This window comes from Acinonyx jubatus, chromosome B3 (assembly GCF_027475565.1).
Source record: "Acinonyx jubatus isolate Ajub_Pintada_27869175 chromosome B3, VMU_Ajub_asm_v1.0, whole genome shotgun sequence".
Taxonomy (NCBI): Eukaryota; Metazoa; Chordata; class Mammalia; order Carnivora; family Felidae; genus Acinonyx; species Acinonyx jubatus.
In genome coordinates this window covers 118,198,751-118,219,861 of record NC_069386.1, presented here as the reverse complement: position 1 = coordinate 118,219,861, position 21,111 = coordinate 118,198,751, and the positions used below count along the sequence as shown (strand labels likewise).

General features: G+C 48.0%; 1 protein-coding gene across 5 annotated transcripts in view; it reads right to left on the bottom strand.

Moving 5' to 3' along the window:
* Positions 1–21,111, bottom strand: part of FLVCR2 (FLVCR heme transporter 2) — a 57,245-nt gene that overhangs the window by 27,171 nt on the left and 8,963 nt on the right. The window lies entirely within an intron of this gene.

Genomic DNA, 21,111 nt, shown 5'->3' with positions numbered 1-21,111 from the left:
AATGTGAAAGCTTGAGTTCATTGTGTAAATAACTTATAATTTACAAAGCATCTGTAGTGTGAAGTCACATGCCACTGCGTAAAAATATACACACAGGACACAGGGACATGAAAACTGGCTATAAACACACATATACACACACACCAACAAATTAACATATCTCATACCTGTCTTAGAGTTCAAACTCCAGTGACCTGACAGATAACACGACTTGGGTGTTTCGAAGGTCAGAAATGCCCTGATTGAGTAGTGAATATGGGTGGCACAACTCCCGAAAAGCCCTTCTGACACACATAATACCAAGGCAGAAATTGGAAAATAGCCTGAGAACTCAGGCAAGCCTCAAATTCAAAGAAAGAAGGAAGATGAGGAAATCTTTTGTCTTAAGGTCCCACTTGTCCGTTAGTGTACTTGAAAGGAACTGCAGGTAGAAAGCAAGATGCTTTCAGGCCACACTATAACACCATTCACCAGCTTCCGATCTGCTGACCACCTTGATTGGTTTTCCAGCCTGTCAGATACAACTGCTCGGGATGGTGGTTCTCAGTTCCGGCATTGTTGCAAAAGTCATCATCAATAGGCTCAGAGTAGGGGTCTTCCAAGTATGCCAATATATAATCAAGAAATCAAACAGATCTTTAAAGCATCTACTATGTGAAAAAGTACTCTGCTAAATATTTTACCAAGGTACCAAGGTACCAAGGTATGTGACAGGGTTCACACCTTCAAAGAGCTTTATAATCTAGTCGGGCAGGGAGTTTAAAGCAGAGACACAAAAGATAATACAAATGGTGATATTTGTGGATTGAAATGACACAATAGTATTGTTTGAAAGTTCCTTTGTCATCCTCTAGTACAACCTGATTATTAAAGGGCCAAGCGGCGGCTGAGTGAGGTTAAGTTCTGGAAGGTAAGTGATTCATTCAGGGCCACAGGACTTCTAGCAGAGTTGGGATGAGAAAACACATCTCCTGGCCTCTCAGGCCAGGGCCTCCTCCACTGGGCCTGGCACGGCCCTCCAGGGCTAAGAGCCTTGAGAAAGGGCCACATGAGCAGGCTTTCCCAGAAGAGAAGATATTTGATATCCTTGGAGCCTCATCTGATCCTTGGTCACAATGATTTGCCAGAGTTGAATCTAGCTTCTTAAGTGCTTATCTCCAAGACTTTAAGGGGTAAAAGCCAGCCCTAGACAACGGGACAAATACAACTGCCACTGCTCAGAAACAGGGCCCCTGCAGGTCATAGCTGGCCTCCTACACACTTCAGCGTTGGAGACTTAGACATGGAACAGAACCCCGGAAGGTCCCTCTTGCAAGAATGAGGGAAGATATGAGCTATCATTCAAGGCTCTGTGATTCTTTCATTCCCAAAAGGACCCTGATACAAGCTAACCAAGCCTCAGTAATCTTCTGCCTTGAGAAGTAAGTTCTCCCAGTTGGCTCCACACTACACACCTGATCCCTCAGAGACGGGACTCCATTCTCAGTCTATACACTAGGCCTGAGTGAGTGTTATTCTACCCCCAAATCCAGCACGGACACCTTCTTCACCCAGTCGGACACAGCAACCAGCTGTAGGGGCCTGTGGTGACCCAGCCAGATAGCAACACTGCCTCGGTACCCTTTCTCCAGGAGGAAACTGGCTTTGGACATACTTTCATGGGCATTGTGGAAAGCAAAAACATAGGGACTGGATTGTCAACTGCTGCCTCTTTTGTTTGTTCAAGACATATTTATTCCTGCTTGTTGAGAGTTGGGTTCAGTGAGAGGGTACAGCTCTACTCGGCTCCCACTTCTCAAGTCTATCCCCTGGTAGGTGCTCAGTCATGGTGGCTAGTTGGACAGATGGACAGATGAATGGACAGATGCTGGAAAACTCTCATCTACACAAAGCTGTCAGTATCACACAGGTCTGCCCACTAGGGTCCATGTTCTTTCTACAAACCACATTGGACTCAGAGTGGTAAGGAAATAAATATGTACAGGGGAGAGGAGGGAGGATGGCTGTTCATTTCTTGAGCATCTACGGTGCACTGGGTATCTAACAGAACTTATCCTTTTTATTTAACCCAAGAAACTTTACAAAGAAGACAACAATGAGAAACAATGATGGTCCACACCCTGCCTAGGGTCACATAGGCAGCCAGTGGAAGAGCTGTCCTCCTAAACCAGTTCTGACTCCAGAACCTGACCTCACCTTCCACCTCCCATGACACGTTGGTATACTAGTCAACACGGAAGTCTGTATTTTCACCCATTCAAATTCTGTCATGAATTTTCAAGGACACCTCAAGGGTAAAACTCAGAGACCTGCAGCCCAAGTCAATACGAGATTAAATCAAAAAGATGGGAGGGTGCTACCCAGACACCTCTCCTGCACTCACAAAACCCAGACCCAGGCCATGAATGCAAATGATGAAAAGTCATCGTTAACCGGTTTGACTTGGTTTATGTCCTAGTTTTATCATCCTCAACAAACTATTAAGTCATGGGCAAAATACACAGTGGGCAGTCAAACCGGTCTCAGTCTTAGCTCTTCAAGAGCTTACTCTTTAAAAATTGCTTTTCAAGCAGGGTTCGAAAAATAAATACAATACAATAAAAGTGGAGTTAGGTTCTCTTCATTTCTACAGAACCTATAGCAACATTTCCCAATGTCGCCTGAAAAGGTCTTCAGCCCAACCCCATTGTGATCCTTCAGGTCTGGGTTTGTCCTGAATACTTGTAATTTGCATATGTAGGCAATCCTTAATCACCCATCAAGGAAGCTTGGGTGACAGTTTGGGCGTGGGTCTCCCAATGGCTTCCATGGGGATAGGCTCCCGGATGTTCCCCCCCCCCCCCAGCTCTGCAGCCAGTGTTATTTGCAAAAAGTGATTGGATTATGTCCTTCCTCTGCTTAAAGCCCTGCAGTAACTTCCCCTTGTTTTTAAATTAGGTAAAAACCTAAACACACCCACAGGCAAAGTTCTGCACACAGGGTCATTTGGTCCCGGTCTGCTATTTGCTCCCTGGGACTCTATCACACTGGCCTCCTTTCTGTCTTTCAGATGTCCAAAGCATTTTGGACATGCCCAAGGATTTTACACCAGCTCCTCTGGCCAGACTAGAATGCCCTCCCGCTCCATTTCACCGGGTAAATGCAGACATCCGTCAGGCCTGAGCTCAAGCCGCACTTGTTCAGGGAAGCTCTCTCTGATGTCTCATCCGAGGTCAGGTCCCACACAGGTAGGTTTATATTTGTATGATTATTCAATGAACATCTGTCTCCCCAATCAGACTATAAGTTCCACAAGGGCAGGGCTCACATTTATCTCTAGAACCTAGCAAACTAATCAGTAAAATATGGAGCTTTTCACAGAGTACCTCAATCCTCAAAATAACCCCAGAAAGAGGGGTGTGTGACATTAACCCAATTTTATGGACGATGAAACTGAGGCACAGAAAAGTGAAGCGACGTGCCCAAAGTCACACAGCTCTAGGTGGCAGAGCCTGAGTGTAAATACACAGTAGTTCTGTATCCAGAGCCTGTGAGTCTAATCACTATGGTTCACTTCACCCCAAAGAAGGTGTTTAACAAAAATGCAATGAATCAAAGGATGAGAAGGCAGGCTGGGATGCTCAGTGTTCATTTTCTATTTACTTCTGCCCTTAAAACTGCAAACCCAAGGGTGATATCTAAACACCACTGCAGTGTCACTGGCATGAGTACTTCCAGAGCAAAGGTCACAGTCAAAAACACATCTGTGCAGCCTGAGGGGTCTGGGTAACAGCAGAAGGCCATACTCCGTGTAATGTGCTACTTGTCATTCTTGTTTATTACGCATTTGGCAGAGCATAAATAAACCCAGAAATCCGCCAGGCGGCATCGAAGAGGGTAAGATTTCCACACTTAATCCACTGCACAATACAACACGTGCTATGTTGCCTCTGAGATCCACGGAACCACTGTCCCCATCACCAACCACAATGGGGCATTCAACAAAGGCCCAAGTCACCACTGAGTCAGTACCGTGGCACAAAGCTTGCCCTCCCAAATGCTGTGTGGTCATGAATATGCCCAGACGATTAAAGGAGAACCCTGGGGCTTCCACAAAAGGCAGGAAGCTCTGTGTCAACACTATGGTGAGGTCTTTGGTCCTAACGGAATAGAGACAGACCACTGGTCCCCATCTGAGCCCTGTGCTAGGGTCCCAGGCACCTCACCCTCCTGACCCAGGCCATTGGCGAGGTGGATGCTGTCCTTCTCGGTAGGAGGCAACCATCTCAACAAACAGGTTCTCACTTGCCCAACCTCCTTCTCTGCCCATTCCTCCCTGGAGCACACCCGACATTCAGACAAAGATGGACCCAATCTCCGTGCCAGGGCTGGGCCATTCCTGGGCCATTGTCTCATTTCCCCTGGGCACAGTCACCAGGTCAGGGCTGGGCATGTCTCTGGGATTTCAGGGCTCCCAGGAGCTGGCTCCCTGGTGCCAAGGGTAAAAAATGACCCATAACTGGGTGGGCAGCTTTCTCTGCCACAGAGCCCCTGGGCTTGAAGTCTTACTTCAAACGTGGTCTCCTGATGACCTCATGGGGGCTCACCTTGCTCCTCAAGAAATTCACACCTCTGTTGTGTACATTTAAAAATGAGGGGCGCCTGGGTGGCCAGTAGGTTAAGTGTCTGACTCTTGATTTCAGCTCAGGTCATGATCTCAGGGTTCGTGAGATCGAGCCCCGCACTGTCAGTGCAAAGCCTGCTTAAGATTCCTCTCTCCGTCTCTCTCTCTACCCCCTCCCCCTCGCATACTCTCTCAAAATAAATAAATAAACATTGAAAACAAAATAAAACAAAAACAAACCCCTCACCCTTCTTCCTTTCTGCCTCAACAGCCCTGGGAGACATCATCACTCTAACACAGTGGTTAAGGGCTCAGGCTCTCGGGTCAGAAAGACCTGAGTTCGAATCCCACCTCTACCAGTTATTAGATGTCTGAACGTGAGAAGTGGATTTACCTCCTTGTTCCCGTTTCTTAGTCCACAAAAAGAAGATACCATTATCTAGTTATACTGTCTAGCTCTCGGGGTTATTCTGAGCTCCTTAGAACAGACTGTGCAGCAGATAGGTAGGGGGTGCCGTAGGCCCAGCCCTCCCCCTGCACCCTCTCACAGCAATGGCGGACATGAGAAGCTACCAGGCCTAGGAGGCATGATCTGTTTAGGGCAGCCAGACAAACCACCTCCCCGGTTCTCATCTTCCCTCCCCAGCTCCTTCCTCCTCACTGCTCTTTCTCAGTTCTCTCAGTCACCCTTGACCTTGCCCTCCCACACCCACTCTGTCCCCAACCCTCCCAGGCCCTCCTTGGAGCCCACTTTGAATGGGCAACTGCGAGCTCCCTTCCATTGCCATGTGCCATGTACTCAGGTGTGCATTCTTCAGCGCTGCACTGGCCACAGGGTCCCTGCTTGGGGACCACAAGGAGTCAACCTTCTCAGAGGGAGGAAGGAGGTCCAAACCCCTCAGCCGGCTGTTCTGGGTTTTCTTCACCTAGTTTCAACTACCTTTCTAGTCCCATCTCTGCCTACTTCCCGCTGTATCCCTGGTACTCCGGCCAGATCAGATGAGTCACGATTCCAGTCTCTCCATGGTCTACTTTCTATCTTTATGCAAGCAGCTTCCTTGCTTGGAAAGGGCTCCCTCTTTTAATCTTTCAGAGCCCATCTCAACATCAGCTCCTTCCCTGGGTTTCCCTTGATTTTCCTAGTGAGGGGAGATCTCCCTGCCCTAAACTCCTCTAATCCTTTGGTGTTCTGCCATTTTTCTGACACGAGTCTGGTGCCTGGTAAACTGAACAGGGGCTTACTCAATAAATGGGTGTTGAATGAATGGGGTTCAGCTGGCTGGTCTGTCAGGAACACATCACTCCCCTTCCAGATTAGCTGTGAGCCCAGACCTAGGGAAAGATGCGGCCGGAACTGTAAATCCAGACAAAGTCCACAGGGAAAGTTTGGTGTCTAACTTCTGAGGCTGCATGGCTTGACATCAGTGTCACAGGCATGGCCACCATTAGGGACGCCACCACTGATGCTTTGTCTCCCAGGACCATGGACATGTAGGGAATTATGTGCAACACTCGGAAGTGACTTCAACACTCATTGCCCATCCCCGGCGGGTACCGGTGTGGGCATTTAAACACCCCAAAAATGGTACTGTTGAAGCATATACATTTGCACACTCGTACGGCACTTAGACACGTTTACCCCTACGTCTGGTTAAAATGATGCAAACAGAGGATCCGGGGTCCCAAATGCAAGGGAGTAGGCCAGAGTGAAGGCACTCTGCAGGAAAGGCACCTTCGGACCGGTAGAGGAGGCTCAGAGGGACATCCGGGCACTGAGTCTGTGGATGCTTCCAGAAAGAAGCACGGAGAATGGGGTGGGTGCCGGGGCACTGAAACACTGAAGCTGAGCAAACAGTTTAATTGTGGAAGTGAGCCCCCAGCCATCTAGGAGCTCCAGGCAGCTCCTACGAAATGCCACGGTAAGCAACAATGTGCATGCAAAGCCCACTCATATGACTGTGTTTTGGAAATCCCCAAATCCAAGCCCTTGGCTTCTTTTGAAAAGGCCAACTTGGGATTAAGGAGGTAGCAGACGTTTATCAGGAACAAAAACAATCCCATTGATTTGGGAGGCCATAACTCACAAGGGGGTTTATGGATTTAAAAGGCTAAGCTGAGGTCTCCAAGAAGTTAGGAAGCAGGGTCACAGGGGACAGTCATCACACCTCATCAACTCAAGAGGAGCTCAGCACTGTGAGTGTGGAGCCTGCTTGGAATTCTCTCTCGCTCTCTCTCGCTCTTTCTCTCTGCCCTTCCCCCACTTGCTGGCTCTTGTGCGCGCTCTCTCTCTCTTTCTCTCTCTCAAAATAAATAAATAACTTAAAAAAAAAAAAAAGGCTCCCCGGGTGCCTGAGTTAAGCATCAGTCTTCAGTTCAGGTCATGATCTCATGGTTCGTGAGTTCGAGCCGCGCGTCGGGTGAGCTCCAGCCCTGCTTCAGGTGAGCACCACTTCTCTCTCTTTCTCTCTCTCCCCTCTCTGCCCATTGTGGTTCTCTCTCTCTCTCTCCCTCCCTCTCTCTTTCTCCCAGCCCCTTGCTCACTTGCGCCTCTCTCTTCTCTCAAAAAAAAAAAAAAAAAAAAAAAAAAGACTTAGGACTCCCTCCCCATTCACAGGGTTTATCCTCAAATCTAGGACTATCCTGGGGACTTCTACTACCCGGCCACTCTTGGACTTCTTCAGCCCTTTGGGGGAAGAGAGGTTAAGGAAATGCAGGAAGCGGCAGCTACTGAAATTAGGATAGATTGCAATTGATTCTTAAAGACAACAACAGTATAACAGCTGATAGTGGAGCTCACCATGCCAAAGTCACCATTCTAAGAACTACTAAGCTGCACACACACACACACAATACACAATACACACACACAATCTTTTAATCCCTATTTTTTTAAATTTTTTTAAAGATTCTTTTTTTTTATTTTTTATTTTTTTAACGTTTATTTACCTTTGAGACAGAGAGAGCATGAACGGGGGAGGGTCAGAGAGAGGGAGACGCAGAATCCGAAACAGGCTCCAGGCTCTGAGCTGTCAGCAGAGAGCCCGATGCGGGGCTCAAACTCACGGACCGCGAGATCATGACCTGAGCCAAAGTCAGCTGCTTAACTGACTGAGCCACCCAGGTGCCCCTTAAATTTTTTTAATGTTTGTTTATTTTTGACAGAGAGAGTGGGCGAGCGCGCATGAGTGGGGGGAGGGGCAGAGAGAGAGGGAGACACAGAATCAGAAGCAGGCTCCACGCTCTGAGCCGTCAGCACAGAGCCCGACACGGGGCTCGAACTCACAGACCTTGAGATCATGACCTGAGCCGAAGTCGGACGCTCCACCAACTGAGCCACCCAGGCGCCCCTTTTAATCCCTATTTTAAAATTGAGGAAATGGCATTTGAAGCAGCTTACCCAAGGTCACATAACGATATGTGATAAGGCTAGACTTCAAGCTCAGGCCATCTGTACTGGTCTGTACTCCTAACCATTAGGTTAAATGATGAGGTGCTGGCTATTAGCCAAACTAAAAGGAAAAGAACTAATGCAAAACGATCGCCTCCTATGTGCTAGGCAGTGTGCCAAATGATTTCTCACACGTTAGCGCATTTAATCCCTATGAAAACCCCGTAAAGTTGGCATCATCATGTCTAGTTTGGTTTTTTTTTTTAATTTTTTTAACGTTTATTTATTTTTGAGACAGAGAGAGAGCATGAACGGGGGAGGGTCAGAGAGAGGGAGACACAGAATCTGAAACAGGCTCCAGGCTCTGAGCTGTCAGCACACAGCCGGACGCGGGGCTTGAACCCACGGACTGCGAGATCATGACCTGAGCCAAAGTCAGCCGCTTAACCGACTGAGCCACCCAGGCACCCCTAGTTTGGTTTTTATAGATGAGAAAACATCTCTGATTTGCCCAAGGTCACTCAGCTTCTAACAGCAGGACTAAGAGTCAAACACGTGACTAGCTGACTCCAAATCCAATAAGCAGGGTGAATTTCACGGAAGAGACGGCCCTCAAACACCTGGGAATTCCTCCAGTCTTAAATGTTCCATTCCATAATCCAAGCACCTCCTCCTAGGTCTAGCTGTTGGAAGAAAAGAGGTATCTCCAGCCATAGTCTACTTGGTTTACTCCTTAGTTACACCCCATGGGCTTTCTTATTCTCATGTAGTGCTGAGTTTTGTTTGGGTTTTGTTGTTTCTATTTTGTTTTTTCCGCAAGCGGTGGTTGTTGTCTCCCCAGCTAGGTTGTCAGCACCTGGAGGACAAGGTCACCGTTTAACATCACCTCGTGTGACTCCTCCCCACACTGCACCCAGCACAAGGCCAAGGGCAGCGATGACTCTTGGGAAATATCTTCTAAACAAAGAGATAACTCTTAGAATTATGTAGCTCAGGGGCGCCTGAGTGGCTCAGTTGGTTGAGCGACCGACTTCGGCTCAGGTCATGATCTCACGGCTTGTGAGTTCGAGCCCCGCGTCGGGCTCTGTGCTGACAGCTCAGAGCCTGGAGCCTGCCTCAGATTCTGTGTCTCCCTCTCTCTCTGCCGCTCCCCTGCTCACGCTCTGTCTCTCTCTGTCCCTCAATAACAAATAAAAACGTTAAAAAATTAAAAAAAAAAAAAGAATTATGTAGCTCAGACCTAACTCAAGTATTTACAGTCTCCTCGATGGCAACCGGGTTGGGCACAGTAGCAATTAGCTGTGTTCTGAGAGTTTACCACCAAAAGAACGCAGATGTGAGGTGGAACGAGACGGAGAAGACCTCAGATTTAGGGCTCTCAAGATTAGATATGGAGGCCACTGGAACATGGGCCAATCAACTTCCCACCCTCAAACCTACACTCAGGGGGCACCTGGGTGGTTCAGTCGGTGGAGCATCCGACTTCGGCTCAGGTCATGATCTCACGGTTCATGAGTTCGAGCCTGGCATCCGACTCTCTGGTGTCAGCTCAGAGCCCACTTCAGATCCTCTGTCCCCCCCTCCCTCTGCCCCTCCCCCGCTCACCGTCTCTCTCAAAAATAAACATTTAAAAAAAAATCTATACCTGGTATTTATTGAGCACCAACTGGTAGTACTAAAAAGTAAGGGAGGGGGCACATGGTTAGTTCAGATTATGTTCTCATGGTTTGTGAGTTCGAGCCCCACGCTGGGCCCTGTGCTGACAGCTCAGATCCTGGAGCCTGCTTCAGATTCTGTGTCTCCCTCTCTCTCTCTGCCCCTTCCCTGCTCGCTCCCACTCTGTCTCTGTCTCTCTCTCTCTCAAAAATAAACATTTAAAAAAAGATTAAAAAGTAAGGGAGGAGACAAAGAGCTCCTATCACCAAGCTTAAAGCTATCTAATATACCTTGATCTTGACCTACAGCTTTGGTGCTGGGTTTCCTCCTCATCTTTGGGGGGGTGCAAAGTAGCTGAAGAGCAGAAGCACCCTAGGCTGTAAACAGAGAAGATGCTACGTTTAGGGGAAGGGTCTGAGTTCTACGGGGAAATATATATATATATATATATATATATTTTTTTTTTTTTTTTTTCCTTAAAAAAAGCCGGGGAAGGGAGATGCTGACAAGAGGCTTTATTTCTGTTTTTTAGCTGAGCCTCCTATCTGTGCCTGCTTTCAGTCATCCACCCACAAGCCTCTGGGTACACACACTCCTCCTTTTCAGGGGTGGGGTTCCTCTTGAAATTGTCCTCCTGATGAGATCTGTAAAGGGTCAGTTGAGTTCTATGTGAGGGCAGACATGAAGCCTCCTCTGCTTCCCTTTTTACTAAGAGCCCGGGTCGCTACTGTCCTCACCACTCAAAGGTCCCTTTGTTGACAGCACTGATGGCCAAAGACCACAGGCTTACAGAGCTTCCCCATGACTCAGCTGCAAAAGAGGAAAAGCGAGGGGGTATCTCACAAATCACCAGGTCACCCGAAGTGGCAGAGCACAGACCTCGCTTTCTCCCAGTGTCTCACATGTGAAGTAGACAACGTGCAAAGCTCTATTCAAATGCTCGGTCATGTCGCACCAACTCTGTCCCAGACGTCCCCACACAGCAGCCGACGGACACATCCTACTGTCCTGTGTGCAGATGGTAAAACAGCTCAAAGCACATGCGATGTCACACACTGTCACCCCTAAAAGTAGTTCCTGTGACAATAAAGGTTTCTAACCCTCCCGGATTTTCTCCTAAGTCAGATTGGACTTTCTTGGTGACAGCCCTCCCCTTCTGATTTTCAGGGGTGAAACTCAGACCCAGGTGATTACTCACAGGCAGGCCCTAGAAAAGTTATTGTTTTGTGAGTTGCCATGGAAAGATCCAGCTCCTTTCCTCAGGGTGTGCCTCCAGAAACAGACAGGCTGGGTCCATGCAGTCAACTTCCTAAGTGAACTAACCCTGCCTTGTGATGCCAAGGAGAAATCTAGAAAGAGAAAGAAATCTAAGCCTTGCAGCAGGAAAACTATTAGCCACCCATATGGAACACCACCCCAAGAGAGCAGCATCATCAGATCCGGCCCTGTAATTTAGGGAGTTACTCAGGGACCTACTTACACAAAAACATCTCCCAATATCCTGCTCTGAAGTCACCTCCCTCCCACTTGGCCTGACATTTCCACTATTACTCACTCCATCAGTTACTCCCTTAGAACTCCATCCCTCCTCCCTTAAATCTCTCCTTCATCCTCAGCGCTCAGAATGGCACCTAGAGCAAAGTAGATGCTCAATAAACATGCGTTCAATAAAAACAATAAAGGTTGTGCTGCACTGTCTCAAAAACCCCATAGCTCCCAAGAGTCGGCTGTGTAGGTAAGAGCGCTGAGCCCCTATAAACGGAGAGTGTGGCCACTAACCCAAGACATGCCAAGAGGATGCGCGCCTTCATCCACTGGCTCTCATGGGTCACAACACCTGCTGTCAACTGGGGACCCGTGTGGGTGCAATCCAGAACAAGCAGAATTCAAAAAGACAAAAACAGGATGGCCGGGAGCGTGTGCGGGTTACTCGCAAGGGACAGAGATCTGGCCCAGGGTGGGGACACTGTAGGAAAGGCCATGGATTTTTGTGGAGCAGCAGGAAAATACAGGGCTAGCCACTCCTGGGACAGACAACGGGGTACCCTCTACCCTCAGGGGACGGAGGAACTTTGGAGACAGAAAAGGCGACATCTTCGACATCTTTGCAAGAACTGCCCAAGCCCCAACAGTCTCTGTTACCACTGATCGCTGCCACGAGCTAACTGTAAGGAGCCTGGGAGGAAATGTGGTAAGGCCAAGACCACCGGGCTCCCAGAAGAAAGCTTCTCACTCTGGGCCCTGTCTCCTGATGGCGTGAACCAAATGGGCTCTGTGCAGGGATGAGGGAGCCAAAGGCAAGCGGAGGACAAAGCACGAGCTAACAACCCCCTCCCCCCAGGTGGGAGACTGACATTCCTCAGGCATTCCTGGCTGCCCCAGAACAAAGGAAAGGGAAAAACAAGTGGTTAATCGATAAAGATCAGAGTCATGCCGGAAGTGAGTCTCCATCAGCTGGCAACTATCTTAATGATTTACAAGAAAAGAAGGCAACCTCCAGAAACCTATAGACTAGATTTCTCAGAGTCCTGACATCACCCTCCTCTCCACAGGATAGACAATCTCATATAATCAGTCACTCTTCACAACCTCGGTGCAACTCTTTCTGCCCACTGAGCCTGTCCCCGTGCTTGAGTAAAATCACCTTTTTCTGCCCCTAAGACAGCTCAAGAATTCTTTCTTGGCCATCAGCTCTGGACACACCCCCCCCCCCCCCCATTACTCCAAAATTACATCACCACCCCTGCTATTCACCTGCACTGAAGAAAGGAGCCATGCTAGGTACACGCAGACTGAAAAGCTGCTTTGGGCCAACCCTCGACAAAAGCCCCTTCTTGGAATCAGAAGGAATCAGGATGCTCTGCCTGACTCCTGGAGCCGCAGAATGTCTCAGCTCAAGAGGTTCAAGTTAGTAGAAATGCTCCAGAAAGGGGGAAGTTCTGGAGAAGCTCCTACAGCCAGAATGACCAGAGCTTATTCTGAAATGAAGAGCTGGCTCTAAAGGCAAGAATGCCAAGCTCTGGGTACACATGGAGGCTGTGGTCTTCAAGCCACGTACAGTCCAACAACATGGCACCTCACAAAAGAGAGAGCACCTGATTTGTGCCCAGGAAAGCCATTTTATTCCTCGAGGGTCATGGGGCAAGTCCAGAGTCTTTTTTTCTTAGAGGCAGTTAAAAGCCAATGTGTGCACAACGTTTCAGTGTTCAAGGCACCTCCACATCCAGCACATAATCTAAGCAGCGAGGCAACCCAGCGAGGTCAACGGTAGGAAACCCAAAGTGCAGGTGAAGCCCTATGGTGGGCATGTTGTGTTCTCCGTTTCCTGGATTTAAGCAACTGGCCGAAGTCACAGAGCAGTGAGGTAAACATTGGGATGTCTGATGCCCCCATCCCCAGCCCTGCTCTCTTCCCATAGAACCTCGCTGAGCCTCTACAAGGCACCAAACAGCTACACGTCCCAGGAAGACGCGGTCTGAGACTCCAGATGACCCAGGGCCTGACGGGATCATCTGCAGTGAGTTTGTTTTATGACTGAGGCACGAGTTTGGGACATCATAAAACAGCTAACACGCTTACTCTGTACCTCTTAGCAAAGTTCCTTCTGGACAGTGAATCAGAAGGCAGTCCACTGGGAAGAGAGAATATCAATGTCTCCTTAAGTCCCTCTAAACAGACCAGCCGACGATCTGGGCTCTGGGAATACAACTTCATCTCCCCCCACGACAGCCTGCGAAACCAAACACTAGCAAGGAGGACGGTCTTACTCCACAAATAGAGCGAAAGTTACCGACGTGCCTGCCTGAAGGCCACCCAGCAGACCAGAGGCTGAGATTGTCTCTTGGTGACAGGGCCAGTGACACTCCTGCGACACTCGGGAAGCAGGGTGGTGAACGGTTGGAGGACAGGAAGTCGCTCCAGAAGCCAGAGAGCCCTGATCTTCACCCGTCACGCCCCCCCTCAGCCAGCCTCACACCCCCCTCAGCCAGCCCGGAAGAGAGAGGCTTTAACCACCCGCTGTTCTTTCTGAGGACCTGCTTCAAAGGTTCAGGAACTGAGGATACAAGTGGAGGGGATTTTCTCAGGGGGCCTAGTCACACATAAAAGGTGGAAAAGATTAGTAAGAGGGTTAAGTCAAGCTGCATTCTTCACTCACCCCCACCCCCACCCTCCTGAGGCCACGGCTGACGTGTTAATAGACGATAAGCCCAGAAAGCCCTCTGGAATCTTCCTTCAACAAAGTGAAGATAACGCCCCACAGCTAAAGTGTAAAATCAGAGCCCCAGACTTCCATCTTCCCATCTAGATATCTTCAGTTGCTGCTGTGCACCAGGCATGGCCTCTTCTGGCCCGTGTGCTCTGGGCTAGGTCTTGTGGGGGCTGACCTCTATGCAGGAGGGGGGTGACGCCGGCCCCAACCAGCTCACCGGCTGAGAGAGTGCACCCAGGCGGGGCTGCTGAAGTTCCCCACGTATGACACCGGGGAGGCGGGCCTGCGGGCAAAAACTTCAGGGACGGCAGCAGAGATGAGGAAAGTGGCTGTCATCTAAAGATGCCTCAGACAGTGCTGCAGAGGCCAAGTGTGATAGGGAGAGAGAGGATAGGTGTGGGCTCAGTCACATGTATGGAAGGCCTGTTTGTTTGATTCCAAGGGCTTTCACATACACCCTCCCTCACATAACTCTGGTAGCAACCCTGTGAGGCAGGTTTTCTTGCCATAGATAACCACGCTGATGCCCACAGAGGGCAGGTGCCCTGCTGGAGACCCCAAACACAGCGTCCAGCAGGGCTCTGGGGTCCGGGTTCCATGGCTTCCACAACACGAGCTCTCACACTTGAGTGGGCAGCAGAATCCCCGACAGAGAATCAAGAACACAGATTCCTGAGCCCCACCCAGAGAGGCTAATTCCTTGGGTCTGCCCTGGTGCCCAGGAATCTGCATTTTCAACAAACACCCTGGGTGGTTCTGGTGCTAAGGTTCATGGCCCACACACTTCATGGTGGATCTCCGCTGCCCTCAAGGAAAGAAGTCAAGAGACCGTGCTCAGCTGCTGTCTTCCTTAGGTGTCCTAGGCAGGACTGGCAAGAGAGAGAGATATCTGTATTCCTGCCAAGCTCCTTGGTAGAGGAGAAATGTTCCTCTGAATGAACTCATCGAGTGGTTCCACCAACATGTCCAGCACTGAACTGGAAGCCCAGGGCAAAGGTCTGAGGAGGCACAGATTGCTTAAGGGGCAGTCACCACCCCAAACAAACAGCCCATTAGAATAGGCCCTGACTTAACACGATGGCTCACGGCTGCTCATTTCCACATTTCTGAGTAGATGGACACAACAAATAGCCTCATGGACGGACAGCTGCCTCCAGAGCCATCAAAGCAGCCCAAGCCATGCCAACAGTCATTTTAGGCAGAAAGCAGGAATTTCCAGGGGAGGGGAGGAGGGGGGGGGAGGAAAAAACCCCCAACTGTGCTTCACCTTCATGCCCCTCCCTCTGGAGCCAGCAGAGCCGTCTAATCAAAATCGGTCTCCAGGAAATGAAAGGAACTTGTGTTTACCTCCTCCGTAGAGAAGGAGCAGACAAGAGCCAAAGCAAACACTGCTCCATTATGAGGTTCTGAGACACACTGTCTAATTCCAAGAAGATGGTAAGCAAACAAAGCCCAGGCCTGCCTCCTGTCTCCCCTGCCGCACGCACAGATGGCACTATTATCTGCCCGCAGGCCCGAGCAAGGCCTCATCTTGAACCGTGTGGGGCTGAGAAGCTGAGCTAATGTTTTTGCACAGCACAAAAAAAGGAAAGATGCCTGGAATGGGGTCAGAGAGCAGAAGAATCGAGATGGACCACCAGAGCCCTGCAGGAAGCCCTCCCACCTCTGAATGACTCAGTTAAAGAAAAAGGCTTTTAGTCCCGCAGAATCGAGAGAAGGGAGTGCTTCACTGGGTTAAGGTCAGGGACTGAGCTGCAGAGAAGTCAGGAGACAGGGAACAAAGAGAGAAGAGGAAACACCAGCTTTCACATTAACCATATGGTTCTTTATCCTCCCTGAGGGGGTTCCAACCCTTATCCTGAAATCCACATGGGGCTGTTTGATGTTGGGGGTTGGGGGGAGCTGAAGTCAAGGAGAGGACATCCTGTTAACAGCACGGCTGGAAAAAGATCAAGAACCAGGCAGTAGAAAACAGCTGCGTCTACCTGAGAAGCCTGAACATCCGACTTCTTTCAGTAGAAACTTAAGTTTGTGAGACTGAGGACTGATTGTGCGGGTAGGGGTTGGCCCCTATCCCGGTCACCCCAGAGACTCCAAAGTGTTCATCACAGACCACAGGTGTCATCACCACATGCTGGGAAAATAACACCACCTCCCAACACCTATATACAGTTTTAGTTTGAGCAGCTCTCAAGTGGGACAAGTCTCCATCACAATACTGCCTGGAAACTTCCTGGAATGGCCCACCCTCCCTAGTCACCCAACTCCTGGTCACCCCACTCATTAAGAATCAGCTCCTAGGGGCGTCCGGGGGGCTCAGTCGGTTAAGCATCCAACTCTGGATTTTGGCTCGGGTCATGATCTCACCATTCATGAGTTTGAGCCCTATGTTAGGCTCCATGCTGACAGCGTGGAGCCTGCTTGGGATTCTCTCTCTCTCTCTTTCTCTCTCGCTCTCGCTCTCTCTCTCACTCTCTGCCCATCCCACCCCACAAAATAAATAAGTAAACCACAAGAAAAAAAAAGAATCAGCTCTTAAAAATGGTTTATCTCTTCTTCATTTAGCACTTCTTATCTGAAAAATTCTGCTAGCTAAGAGCCCTCCATTTGCCTCATTTAATCCCTTCCTTTACCTTCTGCAGTAGCCAATATTATCTCCAGCTTATAACAGAAGTCAAAACGTAGAAAACTTGAGGGATTTGTCCAAGGGTATACAGCAGAGCTAAAGATGGTGATCTCAACCACATTGGGTCTGGCACAGTTCAAGGGACATAGTAAGGACGTCATAGCTCTTTCCATTGAAGGAGTAAGATTGAATCACATCAGAAAGACAAATCCAGGTATGACAGTCCCTTCTGCCAATGACCTGAGCTCTCAACTGAGGAGTCACCTTAATCCCTGTGTATTAATTTGTCCATCCATTTGTAGGCACCTGTTAGGCCTGGAGCACTGCTCTGAGACGCAGGAGAGGTGTGTTAGCCAAGTTTCCAGTCCTCTGACAAGTTTCCCATGTAGCCAAAAGAGGAGGAGGAGAAAGAAGGGAAAAGGACAGGAGACGAGATAAGGAAGAGGAGGAAACACAAACCTCCAGAAAACAAAGGCCAGTATCCCAGTGATCTTAGCAAGCACACAGAAGGCCCAGAATGTACTCCTCCAAGCACAGAGACTGACGAGTTGATGGTAGGAGGTGAGCAGGTACCCAGCCAGAAGGAAACACCTCACAAGCAGTGGATTTTTTTCTGGTAAAACGCACATAGCATAAAATTTACCATTTTAACCACTTCCCTCCCTCCCTCCTTCCTTTCTTCTCTCTTTTCTTTCTTCCTTCCTTCCTTCCTTCCTTCCTTCCTTCCTTCCTTCCTTCCTTTCAGTAGTCTTCATGCCTGGCATGGAACCCAACCCAGGTCTTGAACTCATGACCCTGAGATCAAGACCTGAGCCGAGATCAAGAGTTGGGTGCTTGACTGCACCACCCAGAGGCCCCATTTTAATCACTGTTACTATTTTTATTTTGAGAAAGAGAGCATGAGCAGGGGAGGGGCAGAGAGAGGTGAGAGAGAATCCCAAGCAGGCCCTGTATTGTCAGCGCAGAGCCTAACATGGGGCTCAAACTCACGAACCGTGAGATCATGACCTGAGCCAAAATCAGGGGTCAGACGTTTAACCGAGGGAGCCACCAAGGCGCCCCCCCCCCATTTTAACCATTTTTTTTAACTGTATTGTTCAGTGACATTAAGTACATTCATATGGCTGTACAACCATCACCTCCAGAACATTTTTCATCTTCCCAAACTGAAACTCTGTGCCCATCAAACACTAACTCTCCATTCCCTCCTCCCCTAGCCCCTGGCAACCACCATCCTGCTTTCTATGAAATTGAGAACTCCCTGTACTTGTGGTAGAATCAAAATAGATTTAATCTTTGTCCCTGGCTCCTGCCACAAAGCTCTAAAAGCCCTTGGAATTTCCTGAGTGAAAGGAGTATCTTTTGTTTCTCGTAAGGAACTCCTTTCCATCACACCTGAATTTCTGCTATCGAGGTGCCTTAGAGTAAGGCCTTTGGATGGCTTTAGGATGAGATAATCTCCAGAAAAATGTGGGATTAGAGTTTGGGAACTTTCAGCCCCATCCTCCCCCCACCCGACCTCTGAAGCGGGGAAGGGAGCTGGAATTTGAGCTCTATAAAAACACATGAACGAGGAAATTCTGGGAGCTTCCTGGTCAGTGAACACGTCACACCAGTACTGGGAGGGTGGCATGCCTAGAGAGGCCCCCACATCTTTTCCATCCGGCTGTTCCTGAGTTGGGTCCTTTATAATAAACAAATAAAGTAAGTTACCTACTTTACCAGTAAGTAAAGTGTTTACCTGAGTTCTGTGAGCCATTCTAGCAAATTATAGAACTTGAGTAGGGGTCATGGGAACCCTCAGTTTCTAACGGGTCAGTCAAAAATATGGCTGCCACCACCAGGACTTTCCAATAGCATCTCCAGTGGAGGCAGTCTTGTGGAACTGAGGCCTTTGCTGGTGGAGTTGGTCAGCATTAACTCCAAGTAGTTGGTGTCAGAATTAAATTGAATTGTAGGACACCCAGCTGGTGCTAGAAAATTGGAGAACTGGCTGGCATCAGAAAAAAAGAGGCACATCAATACCTCATATAAGCGGAATCGTATAGTATCTCTCCTTTGGTGGACTACCTTATTTCACTTCACATTTTCCAGGTTCATCCATGTGTGACATGTGTCAGAATTTCCTCCCCTTTCAAGGCTGAATAATATTTCATTTTATGTGTATATCCCATAACACATGTGTAGATGGACACTTCGGTTGCTTTCACTTTTCGGCTATTGTGACTGATGTTGCTATAAACAGGGGCATACAGATAACTGTTTAACTTCTGCTTTTCATTCTTGTGGGTAAACACCCAAAAGTAGAATTGCTAGATCACATGGTAATTCTATTTTTAATTTTTTAAGGAACTGCCATTGTGTCTTCCATATGACTACACCATTTTACATCCCATCAGCAATGCACGAGGGCTCCAATTTCTCCACACCCTGGCCTACACTTGTTTCCTTCTTTTTTCTTTTTTCATAGCCATCCTACTGAGTGTGAGATGGTATCTCGTTGTGCTGTTGATTCGCCTTTCCCTGATGATGGGCATCTTTTTATGTGCTTATTGACTATTCGTATGTCTTTTTTTTTTTTTTTTTTTGGCGAAATATTTATTCAAGTCCTTTGCTCATTTTTTTTTAATTTTTTTTTTAACGTTTATTTATTTTTGAGACAGAGAGAGACAGAGCATGAACAGGGGAGGAGCAGAGAGAGAGAGAGACACAGAATCTGAAACAGGCTCCAGGCTCTGAGCTGTCAGCACACAGTCCGACGCGGGGCTCGAACTCACGGACCGTGAGATCACGACCTGAGCCGAAGTCGGACGCTTAACCGACCAAGCCACCCAGGTGCCCCCCTTTGCTCATTTTTAAGTGAGATTGTTTCTTTTATTGTTCAACTGTAGGAGTTCTTTATATATTCTGGGTATCAACCCCTTATCAGATACATGATTTGAAAATATTTTCTCCCTTTGCATGTGTTACTTTTTCACTCTATTGATAGTGTCCTCTGGTGCAAAGAAGTGTTTTATTTCGATGTCGTCCACTGAATCTATTTTTTTTCTTTTGTTGCCCATGCTTTTAGTATGACAACCAAGAAATCATTGCCATCATCACCAAATCCAACATCAGTAAGCTTTTTCCCAACGCTTTCTTCTAAGGGTCTTACAGTTTTCCCAGCACCATTTGTTGAAAAGGCTAGTGATAATGATGTGTCAGTGTAAGTTCATCAATTGTAACAAATGTGCCACAGTGGCTTATAGTTTTCTCAACACTGTTTATTGAAAAGACTGGTGATTATGATGTGTCAATGTAGGCTCAACAATTCTAACAAATATACGGCTCTGGTGGGGGATGTTGAGAATGGGGGAGGCTATGCATGGTGGAGGTGGAGGGTAGGGAGTATATGGGAAATCTCCGTACCTTCTACTTAATTTTGCTGAAAACCTAAAAGTGCTCTAAAAAAATAGTATTTTGGGGGGGGCGCCTGGGTGCCCAGCTCAGTTGATTAAGGTTTGGACTTCGGCTCAGGTCATGATCTCAATGGTTTGAGGGTTCGAGCCCCGTGCCGGGCTCTGTGCTGACAGCTTGGAGCCTGGAGCCTGCTTCAGATTCTCTGTCTCCCTTTCTCTGCCCCTCCCCTGCCCACACTCTGTCTCTCTGTCTCTCTGTCTCTCTGTCTCTCTCTCTCAAAAATAAATAAACATTTAAAAAAATAGTCTTTTTTTTTTTTTAAGTAAATGGTTTCCATTGGCCTTAGCATCCTTGTTGAAATCATTTGACCACATATGTGAGGGTTTATTTCTGGGCTCTCTATTCCATCAGTCTGTATGTATGTCTTCTGCCAATACCGTACTGTCATGATTAGTACAGCTTTGTTATCAGTTTTAAAATCAAGAAATGTGACACCTCCAATTTTGTTGTCCTCTTCCAAGATTGTTTTAGCTATTCAGTGTCCCTTAAATTTCCACATGAATTTTAGAAGCCATTTTTCTATTTCTGCAGATAACATCATTGGGATTCTAATGTGGAACTCATGGACTCTGGAGATTTGTTTTTGGTAGTATTTCCATCTTAACAATATTAAGTCTTCCAGCAGTCTTGGGCAAATTTATTCCTAGGTGTTCTGTTTTTGATGCTCCTGTAAGTGGAATTGTCTTCTTAATTTGCTTTTTGGATTGTTCATTGTTAGTGCACAAAAATACAATTAGGTTACAGTGTTGCAAATTCAGTTTGCAGAAAGGAACTAGTCCTTGGGAGCACAGCATGGGGAAGGGGGGAGAGGGAGGGAAAATGTATGCAAAGAGGCTGTGAAATGTCCTACCAGTTTGAATGCGGCTTTATCTTGGTCGGGTGTTTGCCTGATTGCTATCTTTGACGAACCTCCAGAATTCCCATAAAGAAATTATTTTAGCTGGTTTCTAGTTTATTTAACATTTCTGTGGGGGAATGTTCTGAATGTTCTGAAGCTTCCTGACCCACCATCTCGTTGATGTCACTCTTCGAGGCATAAGGCTTATTCCCCAAGCAGTGAGTGTATCTCCAAGGAGAGAATCAAGGAGCCACACTGGTCACAGCAGACAGACCAGACTGGGAGGGAACAAGAGACAAGCTGGACAGAAATGGGGAGGAGTAGGGGTCTT